General features: G+C 33.6%; 2 long non-coding RNA genes across 12 annotated transcripts in view; both read right to left on the bottom strand.

The window, feature by feature from the left end:
* LOC144300193 (uncharacterized) overlaps positions 1-11,476 on the bottom strand; it is a 28,624-nt gene extending 17,148 nt beyond the window's left edge. The window contains exon 1 of the long non-coding RNA XR_013366781.1: positions 9,976-11,476. This is a non-coding gene — a long non-coding RNA (uncharacterized LOC144300193). The remainder of the gene's footprint in view (positions 1-9,975) is intronic.
* Positions 11,477-18,120: 6,644 nt separating this feature from the next.
* LOC144300471 (uncharacterized) overlaps positions 18,121-22,564 on the bottom strand; it is a 100,324-nt gene continuing 95,880 nt past the window's right edge. For 6 of the 11 annotated variants that reach the window (XR_013367132.1, XR_013367127.1, XR_013367129.1 and 3 more), the window contains 3 exons: positions 22,261-22,364; positions 21,634-21,660; positions 19,905-21,405 (listed from right to left, as the gene is read on the bottom strand). This is a non-coding gene — a long non-coding RNA (uncharacterized LOC144300471). Of the gene's footprint in view, positions 19,851-19,904; positions 21,406-21,633; positions 21,661-22,260; positions 22,365-22,564 lie in introns of those variants that run through there. The other 5 variants (XR_013367123.1, XR_013367122.1, XR_013367133.1 and 2 more) reach the window with 3 other exon arrangements.

Genomic DNA, 22,564 nt, shown 5'->3' on the forward strand with positions numbered 1-22,564 from the left:
CTCATTTTATGAATTTAAAAAGAACATTTTTTCAGGTTCTTTTAAAATGTTAACATTTCTGTGATATGCCTAAGATAAGCAAGTGAATAATTTTAGAAAAGCATTTATGAACTGAGAAGTACCTACTCCCAATACTGATTTCAGTCCTATACATCACCCATGTCAGCTCTTTTGTGTATCCCTGTTACTCTACTGGAACATAATAGGTACACAGTAAATATTGGTTAACTTAATGAATAAATGAGTGTCATTTATACAGTGTATTGCAGTCTACCTAAGTGTCTTTAATTAACCCTCCTGGTAACTTTCAGGTCATAGCCTCAGTTAAAACAGGAAACTAAACAGACACAGAAATGGCCAACCTAAAAAAAAAAAAAAAAATTCCCAGACTTGCCTCAGATTTTCTGAATTAGAATCTCTATGGGTTTTCATTACTTCTCAATTTAAATGTGTACTAATTCCTAACAAGTTCCCAAGTGATGCTGATGATCAGTGTCTTACACAACTAGGAATAAGGTTCAAGTTAGACCACAGTGATGGTGTGATGGTATATTGTTACAAAGCTCCTCAGGAGATTCTGAGATGTGGTTACTCAGATTTTATTTTCAAGTCATGCTCAAGCTCTACTCCTGGAAATTCTATTTTAATTGGTCCAAGATGGAATCTGGGTACTGATATTTTCTCTTAATATGCAGCCAAAGTTGAGAACCACAGCCGTAGCTTTTGCCCAAGAATACTTATTATAAAAAAAAGAAAGGAAGAAAGAGAAGAAGAAAGAAAGAAAGAAAGAAAGAAAGAAAGAAAGAAAGAAAGAAAGAGAGAGAGAGAGAGAGAGAGAGGGAGGGAGGGAGGGAGGGAGGAAGGAAGGAAGGAAGGAAGGAAGGAAGGAAGGAAGGAAGGAAGGAAGGAAAGAGAGAGAGGGAGGGAGGGAGGGAGGGAGGGAGGGAGGAAGGAAGGAAGGAAGGAAGGAAGGAAGGAAGGAAGGAAAGAAAGAAAGAAAGAAAGAAAGAAAGAAAGAAAGAAAGAAGAAAGAAAGAAGAAAGAAGAAGAAGAAGAAGAAGAAGAAGAAGAAAAAGAAGAAAGAAAGAAAGAAAGAAAGAAAGAAAGAAAGAAAGAAAGAAAGAAAGAAAGAAGAAAGAAAGAAGAAAGAAAGGAAAGAAAGAAGAAAGAAAGAAAGAAAGAAAGAAAGAAAGAAAGAAAGAAAGAAAGAAAGAAAGAAAGAAAGAACACTTATAATCTAGGATGTGGTAGGAGCAGGACACTCCTGGGTCTCAACCCACTGTGCATGCCTTTTATGAACCCCATACTATCTCCCTGGACACTAAATGAAATTTCTTAATTGCCCCATTCACTATCCAAATTAGGTTCGACTTTGAAACATACTTTATATATTTCAGAAATATAATTATATCTATGAAATATATAATAACCACTATCATATAAACTTCTAAAAATCACAAAGGACAGATACATGATCAGAAAATAAAAGTGGGTAAACATGATTTAATTACTATCAGAATTCATTAATAAACTTTTTAATCTTTAACAAGTCTAGGGGTTCCAGAAAGTAGTCCCACACATTCTCTGAGTAGTCATTTCATTATCTCAGGAAATTGCCCTTTTCCAACTTCCTTCTTAGAACACACAATGCCTCTATACTCCCCAATTCCCCCCTTTACAATAAGAGTATTAGTAAAATAATTTCCTTTTGCTTACATTTCCAACCTTTTTTGTAGGTAACCCACAAATGTTTCTCTGAAAAATTCTGGTCACCCATTATGATGACTGAAAGATATAAAGCATCGTCAGCCACATGTGCAAGCCATCAGTTTTTCAATGTAACATAGCAAGCGGTAAAGCGCAAACACTTCAGCTGAGGTCTCAGCCACTAGATGCCGCTGATGTGTCTGCAGGCCTAGGAAGTGAATTCTACAGAACTATAAAGGCTTACATCTTGGAAAATAAAATGCTGTTACTATGGTGACCAGCTGAGATTATGGATAATGAGAGTACCATGTTTTCCACTCTCTAAGGAGCTATTGTTCTCCGCATATTGCTCTATGCTGAACATTACTGACCTTCAAAATGTATCAAAATCATTGGTACTTTCCTTTCTTAAAAAAAGAGATATTTCATTCAGTACTTTTGTGTGAGTGAGAAGCTATACACATCAGTTATTCACACACACACACACACATATACACACACACATATATGGAAAGGAACCATTATTCAGTGCATTTTTCTTATTTATGCACAGAAGAGCGATCAATAGTCTTAACAGTACATGATGTCATAGTTTCTACAACTTCTATGTTTCCAAATTCTTTAAAATTCTCTATCTACAAAGATAGAGGAATTGGAGAACTAGCTCAATATTTATCATCTCTGTAACAGCATCAAATATCAAGCTAGAGATAATTGTAAGCAAGAATATGTTTTCAGAGGAACAAGGATATATGAAGTTTCCAGTTTTGTCTGAGAAAATCTTGAAATACAGTTATTTTTCTTCTAAAGTTAGCAATGGACAGGAAAAGAGAGTCATGGAAGAAACAGAAATCTTTTACATAAAACATGTTAAAAGGATAAATGACATTTATTATTTAGTAACTAGTTAAAAGATGTTAAAAGGATAAATGACATTTATTATTTACTAACTAGCTGTTGATTATTGACGAGTCTTTAATATTACTCTCCAATAGCAAATCTGTGAAATTAAGGTTCATGTTCATATATTTCTAGAAAAATAAAATGTAAGGGGAATGTTCAATAGATATTGGGATTGTCTGTAAGAATATCATACAAAAAAAATGTCCCCAAATAATTATTTGAACTAGCATAGCCCTAGGAAATCAAAATTAATTAATATATCTCAAAATTCAAGCAAGGGAAGTATTAATGACCATATTTTTCATGTCAAATGATTTTACATAATAACTAATGAGTATGAAAAGTAATAAATATGTCATATTTCATAATATATCATGGATTCTCATTATCACAGAAAACTCCACCCGGTCATTCCTTTCAAAAGCTATTGCCAAGCTGCTTAAACCTAAAGTGAATTCGATATGCCATCTCCTTAGGCCTAGTCTTCAATGGCATTAAATGATTCATAGAAACATAGGCAGTTCTTAACAGTAGCTGCACCTTTTAAAAACAAATAGGAGATAGAGTTGACAAGAAATATCTGGAAATAAATGTCAAGGGACATTGTTAGAATACTAACCTGGTATTTGGGTCATAGTTTCCCAAAATACAAGAAATTCTGAAAGTACAGGTTTGTGGTCACCCATACTCAGCTGTCACTTCCATAAAAAGGTAATATAGACATGCAAGGCACTAAAAACAATGATGTGATATACCCACGATGTATTTTACTCTCTATATTAGTTTCCTGGGGCTTCCATATTAGGTGCTTTAAAACAACAGGCATGTATCGTCTTCCAGTTCTGGAGGGTAGAAGTCCAAGATCAAGGTGTGAGCAAAACCACACTCTCTCTGAGACCTGCAAGGGAAACTTTTCTTGCCACATATTAGTTTCTGGTAGCCAGCCAGCAATCTTTGGCATTCCTAGGCTTTCAACTGCATATCCTCAATCTCTGCTTTTATCAGCATGTGACATTCTTCCTGTGTGTCTGTCTTCACATTGCCTTCTTCTTATAAGGACACCTGTGATATGGGATTAGGAGCCCTCCATACTCCACTGTGTCTTCATTCTAACTAATTACATCTGCAATGGCCCTACTTCCAAATAAGGCCACATTCTGACACACCAGGGGTTAGGACTTCAGCATAACCTTTTATGTGTGGGGAGGGAGGACACAATTCAACCTTTAACACTCGCACAGTTCTAGATAGTATTTGGTACATCAGACCTTATAAATTACTACCATTCCTATCTCTTGATTTGCAAGTGCTTTTTAGGAGATCATGAGATTTACTATCAGCTTTATGATGCCATCCATACTCAAGCATTTAAAATGAACTCCAATAACTGCAAAGCACCAAGGACTAGAGAACCATAGAATATAGAGGACTGACTACAGTCTTTTTTTTACTTCTTCCTGTAATCAGGCAGAAATGTATACGAATCATATCATCTTTAAAAATTTTTTATTTTTTTTCCATTTGGCACCTAAATAATTACCTATATATGCATAGACATAAATAACATTGACAATTTTCTGGGAAAATGTTTAATTCTAATAATAATTATGGCTTCATATTTTACTAAAGAATATATAACTTATATCATTCATTTCCTTTATATTTCATATAGTTATATAAATTAAAAAATGAAAAAACACTGCAGCTTCATAAATCTTTGGATCAACCTTCAATGCCTCCTGTGCTTCAACCTGCCCAATCAAGGATATTCTAGTTATATTTAAGCAATGTAATTTTATTTTTCAAATTTTCATCATGTATTCCCATCAGATTCTCTTCTAACACTACACCAAAAGAGGAAACACAAATGACTTCTGAAGTTTTAAAAAGATAAAAAGTGTGCTCATTGATCCATTGATCAATCCTTTCATCCTCATCCATGAGGATCTACCATATACCAGGCACTATAATTGGTCCTCAATTTAAGTAGTTGGCAATGGTGGTGGTACATCTGCTGAATCCCAACTACTTGAGCTTGCCCAAATGTTTACTGAATATATAGTGAGTCCCTTATATTAGAATTTAAAGAATGCAAAGTGTACTACAAAATACATATTTTGTAAATTACATTTTGATTGTGCTTCCCAACAGTTATACTAATATAATTTACTCTTGGATTTCAAGGGAAGCTTTGGATTGCTTTTGCAAGTGTCCATATGAAGATACAAATAATCAGTCACATTTTCAACAGCCTAATGGCAATTACTTATACATCCTTTCAATAACACAAGTTAAACGTGTTCAACACTGAACTCAGCATCTTCATTTTCTAACCATATTTATTTGTATGTGACAAATTTCTCCTATTGATACCATCACCTTCTCATCACCCAGGCTCAAAATCAATCTTTTCTTTGCCTTTTAAATAATCCCTTTATGAGGTCTCTCATTTTCTCATTTTAACTTCACAATATTTTTCTATCTATTCTCTCTTCTTTATTTCCACAAATACCCACTCTTTACCTCTCATAGAATCCTAGCTTTCTAAATGGTCTCTCACTTCCTTTTCCAACATATTTATCTCATTGAATAACAAATCTGATCATGACATTCTTCTACACACAAACCTTTTTATCCTCCCATTTGCCAATGGAGTAAAGGCCAAAGCCCTTTGTCTAGCATTCAAAGTCTTCCATAATCAGTCTCCTATCTCTGTTTCCTATCTTCTTATTGCTCATCATATCAAGAACAGTATTTTCAAACTAAAATAACTGCTATTAACTTGAACATTTCAAATTCAGGACATTAATCACACTATTTCCAGTAAGAATGTCTTCACACTATACCCAAATTCTGTTATTCGATCATAATAATTACTATTTTTATTTAACTAATGAAATGAAGGACTGAGCCAGCTTATTGTAAGCAAATGATATACTTCCAAATCTTCCAAACCTAAAGCTCCAATATATATCAGAAAAATAATATTTTTGAAAATCCACAAATTGAATGATTATTTGAAAGTTTTATGTTTTCATTATTAATAGGAGAAAAGCATGGATGTAGGTCTTATTATTTTAAGACTAATATGCTCCTCTTTGTATAACATAAATTATTCAAATTCATATTCATTTTACTTTTAAGTACTCCATACAAAATTCTTCAAGAAAGTATAGCAAAAGGTAAAGCACAATTTGTTAATAATTAGATTTCTCATTATTATTTTGTTCAGGTGATTCCACGTTCATTAGTCCATATATTTTCATATTGAATAAAATAATAGAAGAAATGCATGCTTAATGTGAAGTAAGAGAAGTTAAATTTCCAATTATATGCCAGTAAGAAATTTTATAATTTAGCATTGCAACCACCAGAATTATTGTTATTCCAAAAAAAAAAAAATTTTACAATGAAAACTAAATATATAAATGAAAATGGTCAAAGTGAAATTTACTTCCATTTTACTATGATTCTTTCATATTAATGTTTTCTAAAAAATTTATTTCATTTTTTAAAGACCGTAGAACCTCCAGAATTTTTTAAACATTTTTTTATTTTTTTTTAAGATTTTAATTATTTATTCATGAAAGACACAGAGCAAGAGAGAGAGAGAGGCAGAGACACAGGCAGAGGGAGAAGCAGGCTCCATGCTGGGAGCCTGACTTGGGACTCGATCCCAGGACTCCAGGATCACGCCCAGGGCTGAAGGCAGGCGCTCAACCGCAGAGCCACCCAGGGATCCCGAACCTCTAGGATTTTTGTTAATTAAAGGTAAGTAATTTGGTGATGAATTTATATTAATTTATAAAAGAGATGTTTTATTCTTTAGCATTTTTTATATTACAGAATTTAAAAAATTAAGGATTTTCACTGCAAAAAATTCTGAGAGTTCTACTCAAGATAGCAAATAAATATACTTTGACACTTGCACTATGCCCCAAGTATATAATAAAGATTGATAAAATATAAAAACAGAAAACCAAAAATTCACCCAGAATCAAAACCAAGAGAGAGATGTCTATAAAACCTGAGTCCCAATAGGAACCAGAACAGAAGCCCATGGCAGCTGGGCTCCTGTACTGAACAGACACAGTGGCAGCTTGTTCGGGCTATCAGCTCAAGCAATAGTTCAGAAGGGAATGGAAAGCCCAGAAACAAAGCTATGCATGTAGAGGAACTCATGTGTTGACCAGACATGCCAGTTTGGTAAGGAATGAATGTCCCAGCTTACACCTATTGTCCTGGTGTTTGGTTTAGAAAGTATCTTATTTGTTTCATGTTTTTCAATGATTCCCAATAGTTGCAGTAAATTCAGTAAAGTATCTCTAGTACTTCTAGAAACCTCCATGGTCTGTACAGCATTGTGTCAGAGCATGTGCAATGAATTTAGTTATATTACCTTTGCCTGTTCCTTTCCAGATTCAATGTAACTAATAATATACTCTATGAAAACATGCAAGGTATTTACTGATAAATATACTCTGTGAGGAGTAGATGAAGGCTCTTTCCAGAGCTCAGGGGTGAGGAGAGGAACATTTGATGCTGGGTGCTTTTGTAAGCCATTTACATACCAGCCAGTTTTGCCTTTTCTCGTGTTTTGGCCTATAAAATATACCATACTGCCAGACCACCAATCGGTGGACCATACCTCAACCTGAAATTTGTGCAAAGTGGCCAGTTGATGTGGTTTTTGGATACTGAGGGAAATCATGGGATGTATTTGTAAGATATAGAGGTAAAGTATCATACTATAGACTATAGATAATTAGTTGGAATGCACCTACTTCAATAATTCTGTCATTCATTGTATGGTAGAAATACATCACCTTTATTTTTTGCAATAAACCCTTTTGACAAAGAAATAAAAATACGAATGCTTATGCTTAATGCAAAGTTAAATTTATGTGTCTCAAAACGTTGATGATGGATGTATAACTTTCACAAAAGATTCATGGATACATGTCATTCACTATAGAGTCTTAAGGTTATCATGACAATATGAAAACCAAAACAAATTTACAACAGAACCATTAGCATCTTATTCCAAGTTGAAAGTTATTTCAAGACCATGTTGAAGACTACAGTTTAACAAAGAAGTCACAAGAAGTGCATTTTCTTTTTTTTTTATTTTTTTTAAGATTTTATTTATTTATTCATGAGCAACACAGAGAGGAGAGAGAGAAAGAGGCAGAGACATAGGCAGAGGGAGAAGCAGGCTCCATGCAGGGAGCCTGACGTGGGACTCAATCCCAGGTCTCCAGAATGAGGCCCTGGGCTGAAGGCAGCGCTAAACCCCTGAGCCACCCGGGCTGCCCCCTTTTTTTTTTAATTTTTTTAAGTTTTATTTATTTATTCATGAGCAACACAGAGAGGAGAGAGAGAAAGAGGCAGAGACACAGGCAGAGGGAGAAAAGAAGTGCATTTTCATACTCCCCTGTCATGCATGACTTTTCTTTTAGATAAAATAATTGTTCTTGGGATCCCTGGGTGGTGCAGCGGTTTGGCGCCTGCCTATGGCCCAGGGCGTGATCCTGGAGACCCGGGATCGAATCCCATGTTGGGCTCCTGGTGCATAGAGCCTGCTTCTCCCTCTGCCTATGTCTCTGCCTCTCTCTCTCTCTCTCTCTGTGACTATCATAAAAAAAATAAAGTTAAAAAAATAATAATAATAATTGTTCTTTTAAATTAAGTTTACTCATTTTCAAATACAAGCTTTCTTATGCTGAATTGAAAAAGTAAGCAATAGCTGTTAACATGTTGGATCCAGTATTAAAATAACTTCACAGTTTATGTTCCTGTTTGTATATGTGTTATTAATTGTTTCAAATAAAATTATAAGTTATTTCCAAAATTGATTGGATTTTTGTCAACCAGTTTATGGAATAATACCACAGGTGTTAGAAGTTCATTATGTTGCAGCTTAAACATGTAAAACTATTATGAATGCTAATGTAAATTTAGTTTAAAAGTGCAAAGGTAAGATGATCTTTTTTTGGTAATACTATAAATTTTGCTAAAGCACATTTATGCAGAAATGTATGGATTTTATGCTTAGTTCAAAAACAAATCCATATAAGGAACAAATAAAACCACATTTTGCTCATGTTTAGAACATAACTAGAAATAGTAAATACTAAAAATTTCAATATATGGGAAAGAAATACAGAAGAGATACACAGCCTTGCTTTAAGCAAAATAGAACAATGAGAAATTCCCAGAAAATAAAAGGCCATATATTATTATCATTTTGTGAAAAGAAAGCTCTGGAGCGATGAACTAGAAAGGGGATCATAACTCAACTCCCCTTTCTGAAAGTCCATCCATGTACGCATTCTATTTAAAAAATGGACAAGACAAAATCATTGTGTAGATTCCCAATTTTCATTTGTAAATAATAAAATAATTAAAATGCCCCTACTATAAAAACTGAAAGTCAGCCAATAAGTCATGCCTACAATAAAACTAAAAACTATAATTTAACATTCCAAAGTGAGCTTTAAAAAATAAGAAATATATAAACAATAAATACACATAACTAGCTAGAAAACCTCAGAAATAAGATGTTTGTAAAATAAGAAAATAGAAAAATATGTATGACAGCATTTAGGACAGAACTGAAAGTAAAAGAATATATTACCTCAGAGATTAAAAAATAAATGAATGAAATGAAATAAATAAAATGAAATAAAATAGCAAATAAGCACAATAAATGATGCCTTCAGAAAAGTAAAAGATGGGAAGGAGAAAAATGTTAAAAAGCAAAGGAAATGAAGATGTAACAATAAGGATTTGAGAGGGGCACCTGGGTGGCTCAGTTGATTTAGTGTACAGCTCTTGGTTTCAGCTCATGTCGTGATCTCATAGGTTATAGGATCAAGCTCTATGCCAGGGTCTACTCTCAGTAAGGAATCAACTTGAAGATTCTCTCCCTCTGCCCTGCCCCTACTCAAGCTTAAGTGTACTCTCTCTCTCGCTCTCGCTCTCTGAAATAAATCTAAAAAAAAAAAAGGATTTGAGATATAATGATAAATATGGAAGATAAATTATGAAAATTCAGTGGACATATAATGATCTCCAAAAAGAAAACCTACAGCAACACAATATTTAAAATGCTGAAAATCGGGGTGCCTGAGTTAACATCTGCCTTCAGCTCAGGTCATGATCCCATGACCCCCTCCCCCCCACATCGGGCTCCCTGCTCCTTGGGGAGCTTGCTTTTCCCTTTCCCTCTGTCTGCTGTTCCCCCTGCTTGTATTTCTCTATCTTTCTCTCTGTCAAATAAATAAGTAAAATCTTTTTTTTTTAAATGCTGAAAATCATAACTCAAAAAACATTCCCAGAAATTAAAGACCTGAAACTACTCACCTGGAAATGGACCTAAAAAGCCCAACATCCACTTGTATTCTTATAAAAGTATTACACTTCAAAGATCTTTTTTGTTTCCCAGCAAAAAGATCATCTCTTAAAAGGAAAGAAAATCAGACTGTTATTAGATTTTTCAAAAGTGATACATTATGCTAGATGTCAATGGAGTAACACAATTTAAATATGGAAGAAAATAAAACAGGATCCACAAATTTTATATTCAAGCCAAACTCATCTTTAAACATGAAAACCTCAGATGACCTGTTATGAAATGCAAGGATTTGTGAGACATCGTTTCCATGAGTCCTTCCAGGGATTACAAAAAGAATGAGTTTCAGACAACCAGAAAGTCTAGAGATCATCATGATGACTGCTGGAACCTTGGGGCCTCATCCTACTATTAACATGGTCAGCACCTGGGAGAGGTTCAAACTTCATCATTAAACTTATGACCTCAAACCAGACCAAACTGAGCAGTCACTTGTTTTGAGCTCTAAACACTTGAGCAGCTGGAAACCAATCCTTGTGGAGTTCCTGTTCAAAGTTACTCACTCAGTACATACTATCCTTCATATTCAGTGGCTTTCATGAGAAAGTTCTGGAAGTTGTGTGATTGATCTCAACTTAATTTTGTTCCCTGGGCCTTTGGCAGAAAGTATTTGTGCTATAAGCATTTACGCCACTGTACTTATGCCTCAAAAAATATAAAATTACTTTCTTTTTCAATACCTTTATTTTTATAGTTGACACGACTCCCTGATTGTAGCCTTTCTCTTTCACTCATTAAAGACCAGTTTCCAAAAAGAGGAAAGGAAAGTGAAGAGAAGGAAGAGACAAATAAAGAAATTGGGGGGTGGGAGGGAGGTGGAGGAAACAGTAAGGAGAGAGATTAAGAGTGAGAGGAGGAGGAGAAAGAGAATATGGGTAGGAGGAAGGACAGCAGGGGAAGAGGGGCGGGTGTGAGGGAAAGGAAGGAGAAGTAAGAGGAAGTAGAGGAGGAAAAGGAGGAGGAGGAGGAGGGGAAGAAGAGCTAATTGCAGGAGGAACTATGAATTCAAAGTGAATAACTTGGACAGTGACAGCAAGGTCAACCCTGAGGGCAACATTGCAGTCAGACACAGCAGTGTAAGTGACAGGGACAACAAGATTGCAGATTAGAGTGACCAGGTTACAAAGCAAAGAGCAACATCAAGGTAATTTTCACATCCACCAGGAGGCTTTGTGAGTCTCCTGAGATTCTATCAAGGGAACAAGAGAGACTTGGAAGGCCTGGAATCTCAATGTTTCAGCCTGTTGGGCCTCAAAAATGATTAATTTTGTGATTATGCCTGTCTCTTTACTGTTCCTTCAAGTTGATTAGGCCTAGAGAACCAGGGAGGGGTTACCTTAGATTGAAAACCACAGCAACAAAAATGTTGTTTATATGATACCATGAAAAAGTTAACCAAAGATATTAATGTGTCAAATAGCTTCATGCGTAGAGTCACCGAATTTAATCCTATTTTTGGCATTGTAAGAAATATCTTTGTGAATTAACATTTAATTGGTAAGGGCGGAATTTACTCTGATAATCTCTTTGTCTGTAGAGCACAGGGATACTTAATATTAACAAATTGCAAGTTTTAGTAATGTTATGAGTCTTGTGAAATGCATTTCCTTCCATACATTCCACACCACGGGCATAATTCACATCTGCTTAAATTTGCCTTTCCATGTACCAAATATGAATTAATACACTGCTTGATAGCAAGAATTTTGTTTTTTTTTTTTAGAATGTCAAAAGATAGAATCTTTTGCAAGCTCAAGTGAAGTCACAAAAAAAAAAGCATGCAATTAGCCTAAAAATGAAAATAAAATATGCACTCACAATAAGACTCACCTGTATGAATGTTTATTACCAACTGAAAGTGTCATTATAAACATAACTAACGAAGGCATAAAGTAATCACAAATTCTTGACATTTCCTTTTTCCTAGAACTAAAAAACTTACACAATAAGAAACATATTCAGTGAGTATTAGATATTATCTGTTAAATTAACTTGGCAGAAAAAAAAATTGCCAAAATTCAGGAAATATTTGACAACTGAGAGGTATATGCTATAATTTTTAATTTTAAATACATATAAATGTCTCCTTGTAGGATTATATAGACTTAAATTTCCATATATAGAAACTATAAATTTAAGCATAGTTTCATAAGCATAGATTCAAAGAAAACAGAAATGTTTGACTAATATACCAATAAGAATGATCATATATATATGTATATATGTATGTATATATACATACTTTGCTCAAAGATATTTTGCTAAACTCTTGAGATTTTAGAATAAAAGGAAATAATCATACAATGATGCCCATTCTGAAGGCCATATATCACCCCAAACTGACACATGTAGGTGCCGCCTATTGAATGTCCTATTTATATTTGTGGGTGCTTTTTTACTCACTTTATCTCAAATCCAAATAGTACTTCTCATTCCAATTTTTTGGATAGAGCAATTAAGGTCATATCTATAAACAGCATGTCCATGTTCACAGGTGTTCGAATCAGAATTCCAATGCAGATCTATCAAAGAAAAACCCACTCTTGGGGTGCTTAGTCAGTTAAGCATCTTCTTTTGGCTCAGGTCATGATCCCAGGGTCCTGGGATTGAGCCCTGAATCAGGCTTCCTGATCAAGGGGAGCCTATTTCTCCCTCTCCCTCTGCCCACCCATCTCCTCTTGTGTGCTCTCTTTCTCTCTTTCTTAAATAAAATCTTAAAAAAAAAAAAAATAACCCATTCTTACTTCTATGTTACACATCTATCATGATGTACTTCCTAATAAAATTCAATTTTTAAAATTAAAAATAAAGAAAAATCAATCAATAAAATTTCAGGTTACTTATGCCTATTATAAGGTTGCCCTTATCCGTTTTTTAGATAGAATATACAATAGTTAATCCCAGATAAATGTAGCTGGAAAATTGTTGTATACAGAGAAGATAATTGTTATGGAAATGAAGAAGCAGTCAAAACAATGATGATAGAATGGTCTTTGGTTTCCAGAAGATCCAAGTTGTTTTCTAGTGATTTCTTTACAAGAGCACTATCATTATCAATGGCCCTTATTAATGAACATATCAGTCATTTGGTCAGTTATTTACCTGTCATTGTAAAAAAGCATTTTTACCCTGGGTTAGATAATAATCATACACTATTCATTGATTTAAGCTGTTTTAGTTATCTTATATATAGTGTCCTGATCTTAGAAACAAGGTATGTGGAGTCAGACACATTCAGACCTTCTTTCTTCCTTAATAGCTGGAGCACAGGACATCAGAGCTATTATTGATTCATTCCCTTCTTCATTTCATCATTTAAAATGGGAAAATTGGTAGTTACCACAGAGAGTTATGATAAGGATTAAAATGGCTAATATATGAAAAGGGCTGAGCCAATCCTGACTCGTAATGGGCATTCAGTTAAATTTAGTCACTTCAATTTCTTTCTGTTTGTTAACCTCATAATGCTTACCAAAGTATATGTATATGCATATGTGTATATATAATATGCGTGTTATATATAATATGAACATATATATAGGCTATATATACAATGCTGTCTATATATGTGTGTACAGGCAAGAATATTGAAATGAACTTACTAAAGAATACAAAATGTGTTAATATAAAATGAAAAAATGTGATGTTTCTAACGTTTGATAATAAAATGTAACATTTGGAGTTATATTTTGTGAGGCAAAAAACACTTGTCTCTCTACTGGAGAAAATACATTTGTATATCCATGGGCAAAAACCATGTGCATCAATATTAGTTTCTACAGTTGTAAAATAGCTTAGTCATCAAATGTGCACACTCTTTTACAACAAAATAATCCCTGTAGGTACCATTAGACAATGCCTAGTCCTCCACTAAAAATACATCCAGTTTTCTTGTTTGTGAAATTCCCAAATCTGGACATACTATAAAGTATAAAGCTTTGGTTTATATCTTCTCTCAGTTTCTGAACAATTTCTGAATTTCCATTCTCTCTATAATAAACGAAACATGATTTTAACATTTTAGGTAAATTATATATATTTCTTAAAGTGTTTCTCATGTATTTATACTTTCCTCTTTCTATGTCTTACTTACCTGTTTAGATAGTGTGTCTATTCCAATGATTAAGAAAACTTGTTCCAGAATTAATTCTGACTCCTCACTAACTACCTGTTTGATTATGGGCAAGTCATTACTACCCTCTAAGCTTTCTTCCTCCTCTGAAAAATGGCAAAAGCAAAGGTACCTACTTTATTGTGTTGTTGTGAAGCTTAAAAGAAACACAAAATTTTAGAATCACTTCTGGCACATGGTAATCATTCAGTGAAACATTGTTTTTATTCTATTGTTATTTCCTAGAAAGAAGGAGGCAACAGTATTGAGCCTTTAGTGATAGAGTAGCCACCAGAAGAAAATGGCAACAAAAACAAGTAAGAAAAGCTTCCAGACATTGATAATAACAATAAATGAGACAATGAGGTAAACTTTAGGGACCAGGTCATGATTGTGTTCAAAAAGCAAAATAAGGTGCATGTATTGGTTTTAGGGTGGCAGTTTTCTTTCCTCAGTTAAATAGGTCCATGCATTTTCACTCAGAAAATTTAATTGTAAAACAGAGATAAAGATACACAAAGTAGAGACTATGCTTCACAAATAATACTCCTCAAAAATTGTTGGCTATGTTATATTGTTGATTTCTTTTGAAAATTTAACTATATAGGTTATATCTGAAGTTTATTAATTTATGGAAAAAAATTCTAATTCAAGTACCTTCTTTTGCTTTTAGAGAAAAAGATGTTAAATATCTCACTCTCTTAAAGTTAAAGGATGTCCAAACCTGAAATAATCTAATGTGAAAGGTATGAGCTTAGGGGAAAATGGTGCAGAAGAAATATGCTAATCATGAAACGTACTTTTCTGTACAATAGAACCCTTGTTGCATACAAGTCATACCCTGGAGGGTTTGGGGGGGGGGTGTTGTTTTAGTTTTAGTTTTTGTTTGATAATGTTCTACTTTTCAGCCCTCAAAAGTTAGGTAGAAAGAAAAACAGTCTGATGCAACATGATGTCTTTGGGGCAACAGTTAGATTTACATTCTATGAAATCTTAATAGGCTTATATTTCAACTGAAATATTCTATAATTGCTCAAATTTAGATGATATATTAGAATAAGATTCCAAAATGATGCATTAGCCTTCACTCTTTTACAAACATGCATAAAACTGACAAAAACACACTGAGGGTAAAGAGTATATTCTTGGCTGAGAGATGACTCAAACATTTAACAAAAGTCTCTATTTACCCTCCAATTCAGAAATATACAAATATAGAACACATCATATGTGGGGGGCTAAATTTCTATGTCTGAAGCCATAAAATCACCAACCAATAGCCAAAATTTAGGGTCTCATAAATTAACTGTGCCATATCATACAGTGTTTGAATTATAGTCCTCTAATACTTTACTACATAATTAAGCTGCAAATATGTAGTATTTATATAATTCTATGGTTTGAAATTTAAATACAAGTTAGGACAGATTTTACACTATATATTATTTAACTAACCACATATACTTTGGAAAATAGTTGTGTTTTCAGCAAACACACACACAAAGAAAACACGTGGCAAAATTTTGACTTACTTTGAACACTCCATATAATACAAGATTAAATTATGAACTAATTATGTTAGAAATTGAAAAAATAGAAATTACAAGAAATAAATTTAAAACTTTTTTGTACTATTATTTAGTCAGAAAAGCTACTGAAACTTTTTTCTCAATTCATTAACTTGACCTAGAACTCTTTTGGACTCTTAGAGCAGGCAAATACAATATGAAAGCCGGCTTATAATTTGAAGTGAATGGATATTTAAACATCAGATTGGGACAACTTGGGAATGCAAGTGTGGCCTTACAAATCTAAAAGAAATAAAGTTAGAATGAAGATAGATCTTACCAGTTTTTAAATGTAGATTTCTAAAGCCACATTTTCCAATTCTTTGTCTTCTCTGAGTTTCCATAAAAAGATTTCAAAAGGCATTGTGGGCTAACATGAAAAATGTACTACTGTGCTTGAGATTTCCTAAGAATATTATCTGCTTAGAAGATAGAATCAGATACTAAGTTCAGTGAATCTGTACATAGTCACTTTTCTAAAACAGCAGACTTTTGGCTCTGTACCACCTGACAATTTCTTTGTCCAAGCCACACTAAAAATAGGTCTTTATAAAATGGAAATGTTGAGACATTAACTATAGCAATGTGAATGAGCACCACGATAATAAGGATTTCTCATCAACTTTTGGTTTATGTTGTATTAACATATGAAAAAGCTATTTAAACATTAAAATTAATACATCATAAAACAATGGTAATGCTTCATACAAAATATAGTTTTATTTGAATCACAACTACTCACAATAGCTATGAATATCCCCATTCAAATTGCTATCATGAATATTGTATAAAATGAGAAGAATAAACTAAAAGTAAAATTAGAATACTGCTTTATAAATTATAATATGTCAAGCTAACAAATGGTAGACTTGTCATATTGAGCAACTAAATGTCTAAATGATCATTCAGCACTCATAGTGTAGGAAGAAAAAAAACATTGGCTTTGTTGCCTCTAAAGCAGTTGCTCGATTTTTCATACTGTCATTCTGCTCTATTAGCAAAGCCTAACACAATTAGGTATGAATATGCAGTAATAACATGCAAATTGTTCCCTCACAATTGCCCTAAGGCAGCAGTCTCAGCCTTTCTAAGCTTGATTCCTTCTCCATCATTACAGGCTTGGCATAATTCATCAGAATAAAAAATACCTCAACCTTATTGCATGTGGCCAGCTAGTAAAATCATAGGTAGTTGTTAACCGCTCTCCCTCGATGGGTTTGTTAGCGATGCTGTCCCCAGCTCCCTGCCACTCCTGCACTTGTACATGTTTCCCTGGGGTAATGTTAGACACTACATTTGAGCCTGCCAGAACAATTAACCCTACTGTTAATTAGAATGAAATGTCAGGCGCACAGATGGTACAAGCTGGCACCCTGCCATCCCGCCAACTGCTGCTGAAAGCAGCTACCCCACTGCTGACAGCTGCTCAGCCATGTCCCAAACCAGCAGATGTCAAAACTTTCCAGCTGAGGAAGGTTAAAAAAAGCAAAGAGGAGGGGTTTCTCATCCCAGCAGTGATGATGACTGTTTTACTGCTATTGTGTCTATTACCTGTTGTCACACTGTACCAATCAAGAGGAAGTCTGCAAGCAGTGAGACACAAATTTAAAATAATGATACTAATAATCATAACATAAATAAACACAATATGGCTATAATTCAATATAAGTATGAAAATGGCACAGGCAACAAACAAAGTCACTGAACTTTTCACTAAGTTCTCCTTAAGTTGAGCAGCATATTTTAACACGTTTTCAAAGAGAAAAGAAAATCTTTTAACATTCCCAAGTCAGGTAATTTGAAAGGCCACCAAATATGGCCTAATTTTTCAGGCAAAATTTCACATTGTTTTTGGAATTCATACATAGAAATGAAATCTCTGTTTTTCCTGGTATCTTTTCTGTTCATAATTTATTAACATAATTTATGAGGTGATAATTTATGTTTACTTTTATCCTCATATACACATAGGTAATAGCCAAAAAAAAAAAAAAAAAAAAAAGATAATAGAACACTCTCCGTGAAAATATCAAAAACTAAAATACAATCTAACTAGACAATGAAATCACACCTGGATACCATTTTGATCAGAAGATAGCTTCAGAAATCAGACCTAAATATTGTGTTGATTTTGTGACCCCCAAAAAAGAAATAGTGATGTTATTAGTTGGAAATTTAAGTCATTTCTAAACTCAAGAGAACTGGATCATAAACCTCTAATAGTTATTTTGACTTTAGGAAACAACAATTCTATGTCTGATTGTTATTAAACATGGAAAGTGTGGAAGTGTGAAAGTAATTTCCTCTCAATTATGCTACTTTGAGTCATTCTCTTTAACAGTGTGAATGCAGGTGGATATTATAATTTAAATGCCACAGGAAATATGCCATAAAATGTAAAGTTCATGTTCCTGCTATTTCTACTTGAATCAGTCATCATTTATTGATAAATTATTCACTCAGCATTACATAAGTACACATACATACAAAAGAGAACACAATGGGAAAGCCTGTTGAGTATTCAAAAGGAGTTAAAAATTACATTCCCTTTAATTAGGTAAAAATAATCATAATACTAACAGATACAGTTAAGGTTTTCTATCATCCTATAACCAAATTAACTTATACCAAGAGATTTATCAGAAAAGGTTCCCGGTACATCAAAAAGATTTTTAAAAAGCTAAAGAACTAAATTAGAAAGCACACAATGTAGAGAACTAGGGGGCCAGTCTAAGACACTAAGATGAATCAGCTCAAATCTGGGAAACAAACAAAGGGTTGCAGAAGGGGAGGTCGGTGGAGGGATGGGGTAGCTGGGTGATGAGCACTGAGGAGGGCACTTGGTGGGATGAACACTGGATGTTATACTATATGTTGGCAAATTGAATTTAAATAATAAATAAATAATTAAAAAAGAAGAAGAAATGGCCTACTTTGGTTCACACGCCCAAGGTAGGTACATGCAGTGCAACTTTATAATTCCAATAACACTGAAACAAGGTTTTAGGTTGTTACTATCAGAAAAAGGACAAACATGGGTTCTATGTGTCAAACACAATAGTGACAAAGATGACCAATACCCTGCGAAGTCAGTGCTAACAAATTCCACAAAAGGATTTTATGCAAACTTCATTATAAGCAAGAGAATGAGTAGGTATTCCAGATATGAAACTAATAATAAATATGATATTGTGAATGGTGATAAGCCTGGCTGATATGAGCGAGTGTTGTACATCTCAGTAGAATAACCTAAAATAATAACAGTGATAACTCACTGCTATTACTTCTACTAATTTCTTCTATTAAGTACTACATTTCTATAGCATTTGGCAGTTTATAAAATACTTTCTTAGCTGAATTTTTCTTCAATGCTTCAATTCTTTAGGATTTTCTTCAAACAATCCTGGGAAATATATGTTACACATATGCAGTAACTTTTATATATAAAAATATCAGGTGGCATGTTGTATTTAGATACATGAGAGTCAATACATGAAAAGACTTTGTTGCTAACACACATGAAGAATTTGGTATTTGTCAGGCATGTGTTTTTGGAAAGCTGGAATTCTTTCTTCAGCTAGTAATGTTTTTCTAACAGCAATACATGAAATCTTTTAAAGATTATTCCCTATTTCATTATTTTATTCCAAAACCGTTGTTGGACCAACTACCAAATATCAGGCCCAAATCGAGATACCATGAATAGTGAGGAAAATAAGATACAGCTCTGCCCTCAAGAAATTTGGAATATACTATGAAGATACAGTCATGTATACAAGTATAGAAATTTTTCATAACTGTTAGAATAGAGATAGGATGAAGTACCATTGGACACAAAAAGTAATGATCAAGTCCTGCATAGGGTCATCAAGAAAAGCTCTTGAAAGTTGCATGACTATTGATATAAATGAAAATCAGTGTGTCTCAAAAATTCACAACATATTACTTATCATACAAAAGAAAACAAGAAAGATGTCTATGAACTAAAATAAATATAAAAACCGATCAAAAATAAATCTACTCCCAGGGTGCCTGGGTGTTTCATGGTTTGACTCTTGTGTCTGACTCTTGGTTTTGGCTCAGATCATGATCACAGGGTCCTGAGATGGAGCCCTGTATCCTTCTCCCTTTCTCGTGTGCTCTCTCTCTGGAATAAATAAATAAAATAATAAATACATAAATACATAAATAAATCTGATTCTAAAATATGCAAACTGTACATTTACCAAAACAATAAAATGTTCATGGTTTGAATTCTTTTTGTAAAATGTCTCTTGGAAAGTAATATATTAAAACTAAGATGCAACTAAATTCAGTAGCATCTGAATTGAGTGTATGTGTTCAACTGGAAAATATATCAATTCCAGCTACATTTTGAGTTTAGAATGACCTGTTAAAGATCCACAATATATACTATTAAAGTTTTCCTTGACTTCCATAGAAATTCCAATACTAAAAAGTAAGATATATTGTATTGAAATTATTGGTATCGCTAAACTCCTTTTGAATATTTTTATTGGACAAAAAGTAAAAACAACACTTGCCCATTCAAAATTAATGTAGGTATAAATGAAATTGTATAATTTTATCATCTCTATTAGAATGTTGAATACATTTAATCACACTCTCTCCCTCTCTGTTTTTCTCTCTGCATATATATTTGATTTTCTAGAAAAATATATAATTGTCTGTTTCATGCCATTAATTTAAAATAGCTAATAAAATGTTACTTTGAACATAGAAGTCATTAGATATCAGAGGGTTGAATATTTTTAAACTCATAAACATATAGCAAAATAAAGTCATATTTTTCAACCTCAGTCCAAACTAAGATAAAATATATTATTTCTGGAACCTCTATTTTGGCTTTTTCCATTATTCGATGCTCTTTTACAGAAAAGACTTTTTTTTTAAGATTTATTTATTTATGTATTATTTATTTATTTATTTATTTATTTATTTATTTATTTATTTATATATATGAGAGATACAGAGAGAGAAAGAGGCAGAGACACAAGCAGAGAGAGAAGCAGCCTCCATGCAGGGAGCCTGATGTGGGCCTCAACCCCAGGACTCCAGGATCACGCCCTGGGCCGAAGGCAAGCACTAAACTGCTGAGCCACCCAGCGATCCCCCAGAAAAGAGTTTATTTTTATTATTTATACTCATTGGTACACAGATTATAATTTTCAACTTTCATCCTCTATATTCTATCAATATAAAACATGTATTTTGTTCAAGGCTTAAATATGCAAATGAAATTTATTAGTCACAAGAATTAATAATAAAATATTAAGTTTCTACAGTGTTTTGGAGTTTATACATTGCTTTTACATATAGTATTTTACATCATCCCTAAAATGCTATAGCATGCTATCATCTTCACTTTTCAATGAGCTGCTCTGGATCACACAACTAATAATTAGCAGGGCTAAGGCCAACAACCCAAGGTCATGACATAAGTGCAATGGTTTTTCCAGTTTAACATCTACACACAGCCTACCTCTGACCCACCACATGGCGAGGAATAAACACAAAAGTCCATAATCATACAGTGACAGTATTTACTGCTGTTTTGTTAATTAAGCCTATTTTCATTTATTGGAATCGAATGACAGAGACTGGCCCCGAAGCAAAATACCCAGCCATTCTATTTTTTTTTCTCAGCAACCACAATTAAAAGTCAAAGACTTCTGGACAGCCTGGAAAAACAAACCAGGGACATTTAGTAAACAATTGTGAAAAAAAAAAATCATAGCAGAGACATTAAGTAGTTAAACACAAATAATGTAGCTTCTTTTCCTTGAAGACTTACTAATGCAAATAAGTGATAAATTCTCTATCAGAATAAACACATTTGGATTGAAAGGTATGCCTAATTAGAAAAACGTTTTAAAGTATTGTCAGATAAAGTAAAGCATCTTGCTTACCCAACCTCTGCCCTCCAGCCTAGTTATCTGTTGAGAGACAGAAGGGCAAGAGACAAACAGATACAAAGATAGAAACAGATACAGACACACAAGGACAGGAGAAGAAGAAATTTAGGAAACTGGTGTGGGTTATTTATTAACATTAAATAGCGAAGAATGCAGTTAAGAACATTAGCTCTGACTATAAGAAGATTCTAGGCAGACCTTATCTACATAGCAGTCTCCCTACACAAAACATTATTGCACAATGTATTACACAAATCCCCAAATTTCATTTATATTTTATTTCATGAATACATTGTTTCAATATATCATATTGTTTTAATTCCACTAGAGGATTATTCTCTTAAAAATGCTGTTTTTTTTAAAAAAAAGAATATTTCCTAAGGGTTAAAATATTACTATCGCTAGTGGATTCATAGAACAATATAACTGGGGTGACAGGAAAGCTCTCAGCTTAGCTCAGAACCTCCATTTTAAATATGTTACTGAGACTTTGAAAGTCAAAGCTATTTGCTGAAAATCAAGAGACCCAACACTGTCACAACTGAGTCATCAGTCTTCTCCTGGACCTCCATGTAAACATAACAGCAACAACAATAATAATAAGCATGTTTGAGTAGTTACCTGGAGCTACCAGTGCTCTGAGCTAATTCCACATATCAGCATAGTCCAACCTGTACAAGTTTTTTCCTCCTGAGTTGAGCAGAAAAGTAAGTAGCCTTTAAACTCTGGAAATAAGAAGCAAGACAAGAGAATGGATTGGTCTTAGTTTCAATGAGAGGAGATCCATGCTTGCCTATGTTAGATATTGAGGTTTTGCCTAAGATTTAAGAGCACTCCTTACAAGTCTCCTTTTAATGTATCTGTCAATACCATTTTCCCTACCTTCCACCTCCAAGGAAATCTAGTGAACTGCATTTTTCTTATG

Source organism: Canis aureus, chromosome 28 (genome assembly GCF_053574225.1).
Source record: "Canis aureus isolate CA01 chromosome 28, VMU_Caureus_v.1.0, whole genome shotgun sequence".
Lineage (NCBI taxonomy): Eukaryota > Metazoa > Chordata > Mammalia > Carnivora > Canidae > Canis > Canis aureus.